The following is an 11262-nucleotide window of genomic DNA, read 5'->3' as shown; positions in this document are numbered from 1 at the left end:
GTGTGTGTGTATTATATATAAATACATGTGTGTGTGTGTGTGTGTGTGTGTACCGTCTGTGGGTAGGACAGTGGTCTCAGTCTGTCATAGTCTCCTGTCCTGCTGTATCCAGAGACCCAGGTTGACTGGCTTACTGTCCACATCACATTGGCTGAGTAGTTATCAAAGCTGAGGGAGAGAACACACACACCTTTCTAGTGGCACTGTACATATCAAGTGTGTGTGTGTGTGTGTGTGTGTGTGTGTGTGTGTGTGTGTGTGTGTGTGTGTGTGTGTGTGTGTGTGTGTGTGTGTGTGTGTGTGTGTGTGTGTGTGTGTGTGTGTGTGTGTGTGTGTGTGGTGTGTGTGTGTGTGGTGTGTGTGTGTGTGGTGTGTGTGTGTACTCACACGGTAGGGATGTATTCTCCAGGAAGAGGTTGGTTGTGTAGCTGATGAGAAGACATGTTTCCCCACAGCTCTGAAACACACAGGGACAATACACATCAACGTTTTCAATAGGACTCAATGGTCGGCTTTAACACGTTCTGAAACACACAGGGACAATTACACGTCAACTTTTCAATAGGACAATGGTCATTTAAACAGCTCTGAAACACACAGGGACAATACACTCAACGTTTTCAATAGGACTCAATGGTCATTAAACAGCTCTGAAACACACAGGGGACAATACACATCAATGTTTTCACATAGGACTCAGTGGTCATTTAAACAGCTCTGAAGACACAGGGACACATACCGTCAACGTTTTCAATAGGACTAATGGTCATTTAAACAGCTCTTGAAACACACAGGGACAATACATCAACGTTTCAATAGGACTCAATGGTCATTTAAACACAGCTATAACCTTACCATTAGATGGGGAAATGCAACGTCCCACTGTGAAAGCACTGGGTGAATCAACGTTGTTTCCATTTTTCATTTCATAGGAAAAAAAGACGTGATGAACATTGAATCAAGTACAAACTGATTGAATTTGCAACAAGTCGTCAACTTTGAACTGAATCCAATGACCTGATGACATTGTTGGTATTCATGTTGAGTCACGTAGTTGACAACTCAAGCAATGTAAATCCAACCTAGACGTTGAAATGAACCGTCTGTCCACAGTGGGTCCCTACACCATTTAAACACATGAAATGACAATGAAAACATTAAAGCATTTTAAAGATGTTTCCATTTCCAACAAAGCTCAAATCAAACGACTCCACTCTGAACAAAGGAAGCTGGGTTTGGCCATAAACAACAAGTAAGCATATTCAAGGTGAATCAACCAATCACATTCCATTTCCCAAAGTGTCCTCATGTGTCAACTCATCAACATATGACTGTGGTTAGAACTACCAGTGTGTTGAGTAATACGTGAACCTCATATAGCCACTTAAGCAAGGTCTATCATCTTTTCTCATCGGCGGACATCTTGTTTTCCAACTGAACGTTGTTGAGAAGACGTAGCAAGCCTCTTGTATGATGCCTAATCTCTATCTCTCAGTCGGATTTCTTCCCTCATTGAAAACAGGCCTGTTTTCATCACATTAGACACGAGAAAATAACTAACACACAATACTCTGTCATTTTTTCAGTGTGTTCGTATCAATATTTCATTGTGTCATTTTTACAAACACTCATATCCAGCGGCACCTCACAGAGGTCACAGAGGTTGACAAGGGCCATAACCACGGGCAACCAGAGTAGGTCACATGGTTTTACAGGAAGCCAGCTGTTGTGTTTAGAGAGTGATGAGTCTGTCTGGGTTTTTACCATAACTCTTCCTCCTTCACCAAAAAACCTTGTTTAAGAGACAGAGGCTGTGGGGCCAAATCGTTCGCTACTATTTGGCATATTATAAAACAGCTAAGCGTGATACACTACAAAACTGTAACATATGAGCTAATGTGTACAAGCAGGGCTTGTGAAATGATGCTGACAAAATTGATGCCAATGGGACCGGGGTTTCCATCTCCAGACGACGGGTGCTGACTGTTAGATCAGGTCCCCATGTTCGTCTGTGTTTTGTATCTCAAAAGCTAAACTGATTCTAGATCAGCACTCTACTCTGAGACACTTTGTGAATACGAGCTGATTAAAAACTGTCAGTCAGCACTGAAAAAAAAAACGGAAATAGATCCTTTGTGGTATTGTCTCACCTTTCATTCTGTTTTTCTGATATCTTACTAGATGTTGGTAATGGTGCGCTCTGTTCTCTTCTCTTCTTCTTTCTCTTTCACTCTTCTCATCCCCAGCTTCTCTCTCTCTCTCTGCTCTCTAAAATTCAGTTCATTCAATGGGCTTTATTAGCATGGGGAAATGGTTTACATGCAAGTTGAATGGATAAACAAAAGTGAAATAAACAATAAAAAGTGAACAGTGTATTTTAGCATACTATGAATTTGAAATGTCTCTTTATTGTGGAATTGTGTGAGTGTATATATTACTGTTCACTTTTTATTGTTTATTTCACTTTTGTTTATCCATTCACTTGCATGTAAACACATGTTTCCCATGGCTAATAAAGCCATTGAATTGAACTGAATTTAAGAGAGGAGAGAGGAGAGCTGGGGGATGAGGGAGAGAGGGTGAAAGAGACATTTCAAATGTATATTGTGGTCAAATACAGTGTGTGTAGCGATGTGGCAATAGTTAAAGTACAGAAGGGCAAATAATAAATATGATTGTATGTACGAGTGTTGTGGTTCACGTTCGCTTCATAAATCTGCGTGCTGTATGTTACACTTAAATTTACCAAATAGATCTCTCTCTGTCTGTCTCCCTTCCTTCTTCGCTCTCTCTCTCTCTCTCTGTCTACTTCTCTCTCTCTTCCTCTCTGTCTCTCACCTCTCGTCTCTCTTCTCTCTTCTCTCTCTCTCTTCTGTCTCTTCTTTTTTCTCTTCGTCGGAAGATATTCAGTTGTTTTCTTCTCCTCTTCTTTGGTTCTCTTCTATTTATCCATCTCTCATCTTGCTTTTATCTGTGTTCTCTCCATCGTCTCTTCTCTCTCTCGCTTTGTCTTCCTGTCTTCTCTATCTTTCCTTCCCTATTCTCTCTATCGCGTCTCTCTCTCTTTCTCTCTCTCTCTGCCTTCTTTTACTCTCTTCTCTTCCTCATCTCTTTTTCCTCCCTCTCTTCAAACTCTGTTCTCTCTTCCTCTCTGGTTCTCTCTTTCTTCGCTCTTCTGCTTGTTGTCTCTCCTATCTCTCTCTTCATCTCATTTGTGATCTCTCTCCTTCTCTCCTCATTCTCTTTTCTCCTCTCTCTCTCTCTCTCTCTCTCTCTCTTCTCATCTCTCTCTTCTCTCGGCTCTTCTCTCTCTCTCTCTCTCTCTCTCTGCTCTTCTCTTCTCTCGCTCTCTCTCTGCTCCTCTGCTCTCTCTCTCTCTCTCTCTTCTCTCTACGGCTCTCTCAATTCAGATTTCAGGGCATTTATTGTCATGGAGAACATATTGGCAACATTGCCAAAGCAAGTAAAGTATATAAGTAAACAAAAGTGAAATAAACAATAACAAATTAACGTAACAACATTAGACTTACAAAATGTTTACAAAGAGAATGAACGACATGTCAAATGGCTGTATAATGTAATATAGTACAGTAGTTGTATGATGTGGTAAATAGTTTTTTAAAGTACATTTGTTTATTATATACTGTACTTGCTTTGCAATTTGACATATGTTCCCATGACAATAAAAGCCCTGAATTGATTGAGACGAGAGAAGAGAGGAGGAGGAGAGAGAGAGATAGAAGAGAGGAAGAGAGAGGAGAGAGAGAGGAGAGAGAAGGAGAGAGAAGAGAAGAGAGAGAGAGAGAGAGAGAGAGAGAGAGAGACAGAGAAGAGAAGAGAGAGACCCAGAAGGGGGAGAGAGGAGAGACAGGAGAGAAGAGAGAGAGAGAGAGAGAGGAGAGAGAGAGAGAGAGAGGAGAGAGGGAGGAGAGAACAGAGAGAGGAGAGAAGAGACAGAGAGAGAGAGAAGAGAGAGACAGAGAAATCTATTGGGTGAAATATTTACGAGTGTTACCATTCACAGTTTCAGCAAGATTTATTCGAAAAGCGCAAACAGGAAGAACCAAACACATCGTAAAACAATCATAGTTTCATTTATTTGCCCTCTACCTCATCATCATCTCTCAGTGTCCAGTAAACCGGTCTGATAGACCACTCCTCTCCTGAACCAATAGACCGTTCCTTATATCTCTCATGTCTATAAACCGAGTTGATAGGGACACACTCCTCTCCTAAACAATGATCCTTACCCTCATTCAGCTTCAGTTGTCCTAGTAACCCAGGTTGTAGACACACTCCTTCCTCTACATAGACCTGCTACCTCATCACTCTCAGTTCTGGAGTAAGAACCAGTCTGATAGGACACGCTCCTCTCTACAAACATGACTCTACCTCATCAGTTCTCTCAGTCCTAGTAAACCAGGTCTGATAGGACACACTCCTCTCCTTACAATAGGACCTCTACCTCATCATCTCTCAGTGTCCTAGTAAACCAGGTCTGATAGGACACTTTGGGGTCCAGTGTTTTAACATACCTCACAGTTCCATGAATTCACAGACAATGTGAATGAGAACAGAAATGGGGGCCTCCATACATACTGTAGATGAAAATCCTGACTTTTGTCACTGACCCATCGAACAAACTGAGCGTGACACGACACACCTTTGAGTTGCAAAACACAACCTTGAACATGTCAGACAAGTGACCTGAAATGAAGCTGTATGCAGTATAGATAGGACGACTGGTCCATGTGTTATGACCATCACTAACAGAGAGAGATTTACCAGCCACTCTATTCTATTCTATCCTATTCTGAGCCAATCAAATCACTCCTTCATGATGTGTGTATTTACCTAGTTTCAGCTGCTCTGAACAACACATGTTATGTGTCCCAAATGGCATCCTATTCCTTATATAGTGCCTTACTRWTGAACAAGGCCCAGGGGCTCTGGTGAAAAGTAGTGCACTACATAGGGAATTRGGTGCCATTTGGGACACTGTCCCAGTGATCCTCTTACATGCCAGCATTTGAAATGCATGTCCTGGCGTGTACTATACAGCTGCTATGACTGTGTTGGTTTCTCCTATCCACAGCCAAGACTGTCCCATGTTACATCGTGCTCTATTCTGCCGTGCCACTCCATTGAAGTTGGCTTTGGGCTTCAGATTCATTGAAGCTGGATGAAAGATAGTTGTGTGTTAACTAATGATGAATTAAGTAATGAGTAGTAGGGAACTGCACTAACTGTGGAAGCTATTTGAACTCTTTATCTTCGGATACACCTGATTAGTAGTATCAACAAACCTCTCAAGACTATGTTATATCTTTACATGATTGTGAATGAACTGATTGTATGTGTATTTCATTAGATGTTAAAAAGACAGAAAGAGAAGAATTGAAGTCACCAGAACGAGAAGTGAAGAATCAACAGCTTCCACTCTTGGCTTCATATACTGAGAGGCCAATAAAACTAATTTTGTTTCGATCGCTCATTGACCAATGACTAAATCAGCACTAAGATATCATGTGATAAATAAAATGAAACCACTTACCCATCTCCACACAACACATTTGATAGCTGCATCTTGTTCCTGAGTCAGCTCCCGCTTTTCTCTGTGTAAGTCTGTAGAGTTTCAGACAGAGAGAATAAACTGCAATTCAACGCCTCATACAAGCAGGAAGTTGTACAGCACTCACCTCTCTCTCTCTCTTCGATTACTGAGTGATCTCTGCTTTCTCTTCCTCTCTCTCTCTCTCTCTCTTCCTATCTGCTCTCTCTCCTCTCTCGTCTGTCTCTTCTTTCTCTCTCTCTCTTCTCTCTCTCTCTCTTCCTCTCTCTCTCTCTCTTTCTATCTCCGTCTCTCTCTCTCTCGTCTGTCACTCTTCCTTCTTCTCTCTCTCTCTTTCTTCTCTCTCTCCTTTACTCCGTCCGTCTCATCTCTTTCTTTCTCTCTCTCCATTCTCTCTCTCTCTTTCACTGTTGCGCATGCACCAACCACATACACCCCGCCCCACACACAACACCACACAACAGTAAATATAGCCTGCCATCACACATTGATGTAAGAATATGTTTGACATCATCATACTTTAATGCATATATAATAATCATCGTCATCACTGACTCTTTCTTCAATTGACACTACAGTTGCTATCATAATAAATAACTTTTGGGCCTGTTGACTGAACTGTAATGTTCATTTAAAAACACTAGAGGGCGTTTTGGTGCAATTTATCCAGGAGGAACCGTTTTTATCCCCTCAGTCTGTTATTGGTTAATTCTGTTCAACGTGTCGATAACCACTTTGTGAAAGTCTATTTATACATTACACACAATACAATAGCCTACTCGTCATTTTGTTTGATTATAAAAATGGTTTAGTTTTCAAGTAAAACAATTCTTTACAGTAAACTGTAACATAAATCTACATTGAGGCAGTTCCTACATCATTGCGGAAACGTCCACTTCTGTTCTGACAACGTTGATCTTCAGCCTCGAGCCTCATTAATGTGACGGGAGAGAGGGGTGTGTTGCAACAAGATAATCTTGACTGTCACTTTACATTATCGAGCTGTGGAGTTTGCATGGACGACACCGGTTTGTTACTTTGTAATGTTTAAATATCTGTAGTCTATAGGGTCCGTAGGCTACCGAGTTTGACCGTTTCTCCTGTGTGCCAATGACCGATTGCCAAATGGGTAAATTCACTTTTTAAGTTGTTATTGCATTTCAATTCAGGGTCTAAAATGTTATTCTCACCTGTGAATAGAAGCATTGCTACCAAAGGTAATCATAGTGGTAGACATTATTATCTTGAATTACCCTACCTGTTTATAACATTATTGTAACAGATTTTCTACAAATTAGCGTACGTTTTCATGGTCTTGCAAGAGGAACTATTTCATATCCTTYCTTTCCACTGACATCCCTCCTGTTTTCGAAACAYTGTGAAGAATRACCATGACAGAAAGSGTAATGGTGACACCTTTATGAATGAACRACTACTTCATGCTCAGTTGTCATGACACCTAAAAGGATGGAGGATTTATTGTAGCCCGAGCGACAGTCTGTCTGTGCTATCATACCAAGTCCTTGTCACTCATTGCCATGCTATAGCCATGAGTTRGCAAAAGCACAGACATGTCTGGGACCTGGCTTGTTTTATTATGTGTTAGGATAGGCGACATTTGAAATCATTACATAAATATGGCATCTCCAAACTTCATTTCCYTGAGATACAAAACRGWTATTATGTAGCTAAATTGCATTTCTTGTTAAAATGCATTGTAAAATATTACGTAAATATGTCATCCCAAAACTTAATTTCATGGAGTTACACAGATTATTTTGAAGCTAAATAGCATGTTGGTCATGTCAGTGTGTGTGTTTCGGGTCATCTTACAGGCTGTAGGAAGGGTGTAGAACAGAGAACTAGTGGTTAGCTGTTTAACAGCAGTATAATAGCCCATATCTAACACTAACTAACCAAAACTGCTGCTTGTTGATATTCTTCTTTAACCTCTTAAATTAGTGCCAACACCCTTCTCTGGTTCGCATGGATGCATGCCTACACACACACACACACACACACACACACACAACACACACACAACACACCACACACACACACACACACACAACACACACACCCAACAACACACACACACCCCACACCACACACCACACCACACATCACTACACAACACACACACACACACACACCCACGGTACACCCCCCCACAAAAAATACTCTGGCTCATGTTGATCATGCTTGATGAAGAAAACAGCCGGACGTTTGGCTAGTAAGTCACTAGTAATACTTGTACCCAGAAGTTGGTGACTTATAATTAATCCTCATAATGCATTACTTTTCTCACCAACTTTCACCAACATATAAGAAAAACACTCGCATCGTAATGGATAAACATCTACCCACTCATAAACTAAACTGGTCAATATCACATACTATGCATTAACAACTAGTATCGCAGCATTGCATACACGCACAAAGTTAGTAGCCAGAGCTCATTGTAGAAGTAGACAGACCTTGATGACAGGTTGTAAAGAGGAGAGTGAAACACAATTCGATGGGATGACGTTTGTATACTGAATGTCATTGTTTGATAACACTATCTGTTCCTATGAACATACTACGTACTCATTCTGCCTCTTCCGTATAATTATATGCTAATCTCTCCTGTGGCCGTCAGCTTTGCTTAACGCTTCTCATTTGATCAAGATATTCTTGCACATGTACTAACAGGGATTGTTTTCACTAGCCATCTATGAGCTGTGGGATACTCTGATGCTTTAATAGGATGCTTTCCTCTCTCCTCACTCTTCCCGCTCCATTCTATACTCCTCTTTTTCATCATCCCTCAATATCTCTTTCCTCTTCCTCCATCTCTTCTCTATTCTCCCTCCATCTCTCATCTCTTCTCTTCTCTCCATTGTCCTCCAATCTCTCTCTCCTCTCTTCCATCCATCTCTTCCTCCTATCTCTCTCCATCTCTTCCCTCCATCTTTTCTCCCACCTATCTCGCTTCTCTTCTCCCTCTCTTCCTTTCCATCTATTTTTTTCCTTCTTTTTCTTCCTGTTTTTTTCTCCTTTTCTCCTCTCTTCTCCCTTCTCTCCTGCCACTTTCTCTCCTTTCTTCCTCCATCTTCATCCTCCATCCTTCTCTCCTTCTCTATTCTTCCATTCTCTTCCTCACATCTCTTCTCTCCTTCTCTCACATCATCTTCTCTCCATCTCTCTCTACATTTCTTATCCTTCTCTCTTCCATCTCATCCTCCACATTCTCTCCTCTCTTCCCCCACTCTTCTCATCCCATCTCTTCTCACATCTCTTCCTCGTCTCTTCTCTCACTCACGTCCCCCTTCCCTCCAACTCTTCTCTCCTCTCTTCCCTCATTCTCTCTTCCCTCCATTCTCTCTCCTCTTCATCCATCTCTTTCATCCATCTCTCTCTCCTCTCTTCCTCATCTTTCTCTCCTTCTCTTACTCCTCTCTATCTCCATCCTCTTCTCGCTCTCTTTCTCCAATCTCTTCTCTGCTTCTATTCCCATCTCTTCTCTCTCTGCCTCATCTCTCTCCCTTCTTCCATCATCCTTCCTCATCATCTTCTCTCCTCTTTCCTCACATCACTCTTTCTCCCTCTCTTCCCAATCCATCTACTCCTCCATCTTTCTCTCTTCCTCCTCCTTTCTTCCTCCTATCTCTTCTCTTCTCTTCCTCATCTCTGCTCCTTTTACTCACTCCCTCCTTCTCTTTCTCCCTTCTCATTCTCCATCTTACTCTCTCCTCTCTTCTCTTCTCTTCCTCTCCTCTGCCGCTCTTCTCTTTCTCCTATCCTTCCTATCGCATCTCTCCTTTCTCTCCATCTCTCCCGTCTCGTCCTCCATCTCTTCTCTCTCTCCTCCATCCACTCTTCCTCCATCTCTTCCCTTTCCATTCTCTTCTCTCACTATCTTTCTCTCCTTCCCTCCCTGCCTCCTCCATCTACTTCCTCTTTCCTTTCTCCTTACATCTTCCTCCATCTCTCCTCCTTCTCTTTCTCCACTCTTCCGTATTCCACTCCTCCTTCCTCCATCTCTTCTCTCATTCTCTCCTCATTTCTTCTCCCTCTCCTCCATCCATCTCTTCCATCCTTCTCTCCTTCTTCTCTCTCTCCTTCCTCCATCTCTCTCCATCTCTTCTCTCTCTCCGTCATCTCATTCCTCCATCTCTTCCCACTCTCTCCCCATCTCTTCTCTCCTATTCCTACCTCTCTTCTTCCATCTCTCTTCCCTTCTCCATCTCTCTCCATCTCTCCTCCTCCTTCTCTCCTCTCCTTCATACCATCTCTCTCCAATCTCTCTCCTATCTCTTCCTCATACTCTCTCTTCTCTTCTCTTACTCCCTCTTCCTCCATCTCTTCTCTCTCTTCTCTTCCTCCATCCTTCTCTCCCTCTCCTTTTCTCCATCTCTTCTTGACTCCTCTCTTCCTCCCATCTTCTCTCTTCTCCTTGACCATCTCTCCTACCATCTCATTCTCATCCTTCTCTTCCTCAACCTTCTCTCCTTACTCCTCTCACATTACCTCTTCCTCACATCTCGTTCTCTCCTTCTCCTTCTCCTTCTCTTAACCTCGACATCTCTCTCCTCCTTCTCTTCCTCCATCTCACTCCTCCTCTCTTCCTCAATCTCTTCCTTTCTATTACCTCCTTACCTTCATTCACTCCATCTCTCTCTCTTCCTCTTCTCTTCGCTCTCTTTCATCCTTCTCTTCCTCGTCTCTCTCTCCTTCCTCTCTCCATCTCATTCTCTCTATATCTTACACTCATCCTTCTTCCTTATCTCCATCCATTCCCTTTTTTCTTTAGTTCTCTCCTTCTTTCTCCACTCTTCCTTCACTCTTCTCTCCTATCTCTTATCTTCCTTCTCTCTCTCCTTTCTTTACTCCTTCTCTCACCATTCGCTGCTCCCTTCTCTTCTGTCTTCTCTTCTCCATCTTTTTCCTCTCGTCCGTCCATCTCTTTCCTCCATTCTCTTCTCCACCTTCTCTCCTTCTCTCCCTCCATCCTCCTCCTTCTCTTCCCCATCTTCTCTTTCCATCCTGCCATCGCTTCTCTCCTTTCTTCTCCAGTCTCTTCTCTCCTTCCTTCTCCATCCTTCTCGTCCTTCCTTCCCCATCTTCTCTCTCTCTCCATCCATATCTTCTCTCTTCTCTCCCTCTTCTCTCCTTCTCCACTCTCTTTCCTTCCTCTCTCCTCTCTCCCCATCATTTCGCCTTTCTCCTCCTTCTCTTCTCTCCTTCTCTCTCTCCTTCTCTCCCCATCTTTCTTCATTCTCTCTCTCCTCTTTCTCATCTCTCTCCCTTTCTCCACCACTCTCTCTCTTCTCGCCTCCTCTTTTTCTCTCCTCCTTTCCTATCTTCCTCATCTCTTCTCTCCTTTCCTCCAATCTCTTCTTTCTCATCCTCCTCGCATCTCTCTCCCTTTCTCTCCCTTTCCATCATCCTCCATACTCTCCCTCACATTTCATCCTTTCTTCACCAATTTTCTCTCCTTCTCTCCATCTCTCTCTCTTCTTCTCCTCTTCTCCTCTCTTCCTCCTTTCTTCCATCCCTCTCTTCCCTTACTCTTCCTCGATCTCCTTTCTCCTCCCCGTCTTCAGATAAAAACCCTCCTTGTCGTTGCTCCTACTCATTGTCTTCAATAATAACCTCGTGTCGTTCTCCATACAGTCTTCAGATAAAACCCATTATCCTCTCTTTTT

At 42.5% G+C, this 11262-nt stretch overlaps 1 pseudogene; it reads right to left on the bottom strand.

Annotated features, from left to right (window-relative positions):
• LOC112073703 (ras-related C3 botulinum toxin substrate 2-like) overlaps positions 1 to 5711 on the bottom strand; it is a 15615-nt pseudogene extending 9904 nt beyond the window's left edge.
• Between the last annotated feature and the right edge of the window lie 5551 nt (positions 5712 to 11262).

Source organism: Salvelinus sp. IW2-2015, unplaced genomic scaffold (genome assembly GCF_002910315.2).
Source record: "Salvelinus sp. IW2-2015 unplaced genomic scaffold, ASM291031v2 Un_scaffold2340, whole genome shotgun sequence".
NCBI classification, from domain to species: Eukaryota; Metazoa; Chordata; class Actinopteri; order Salmoniformes; family Salmonidae; genus Salvelinus; species Salvelinus sp. IW2-2015.
Note: the sequence above shows the minus strand (reverse complement) of the source record. Positions and strands in the feature narration are given on the sequence as shown.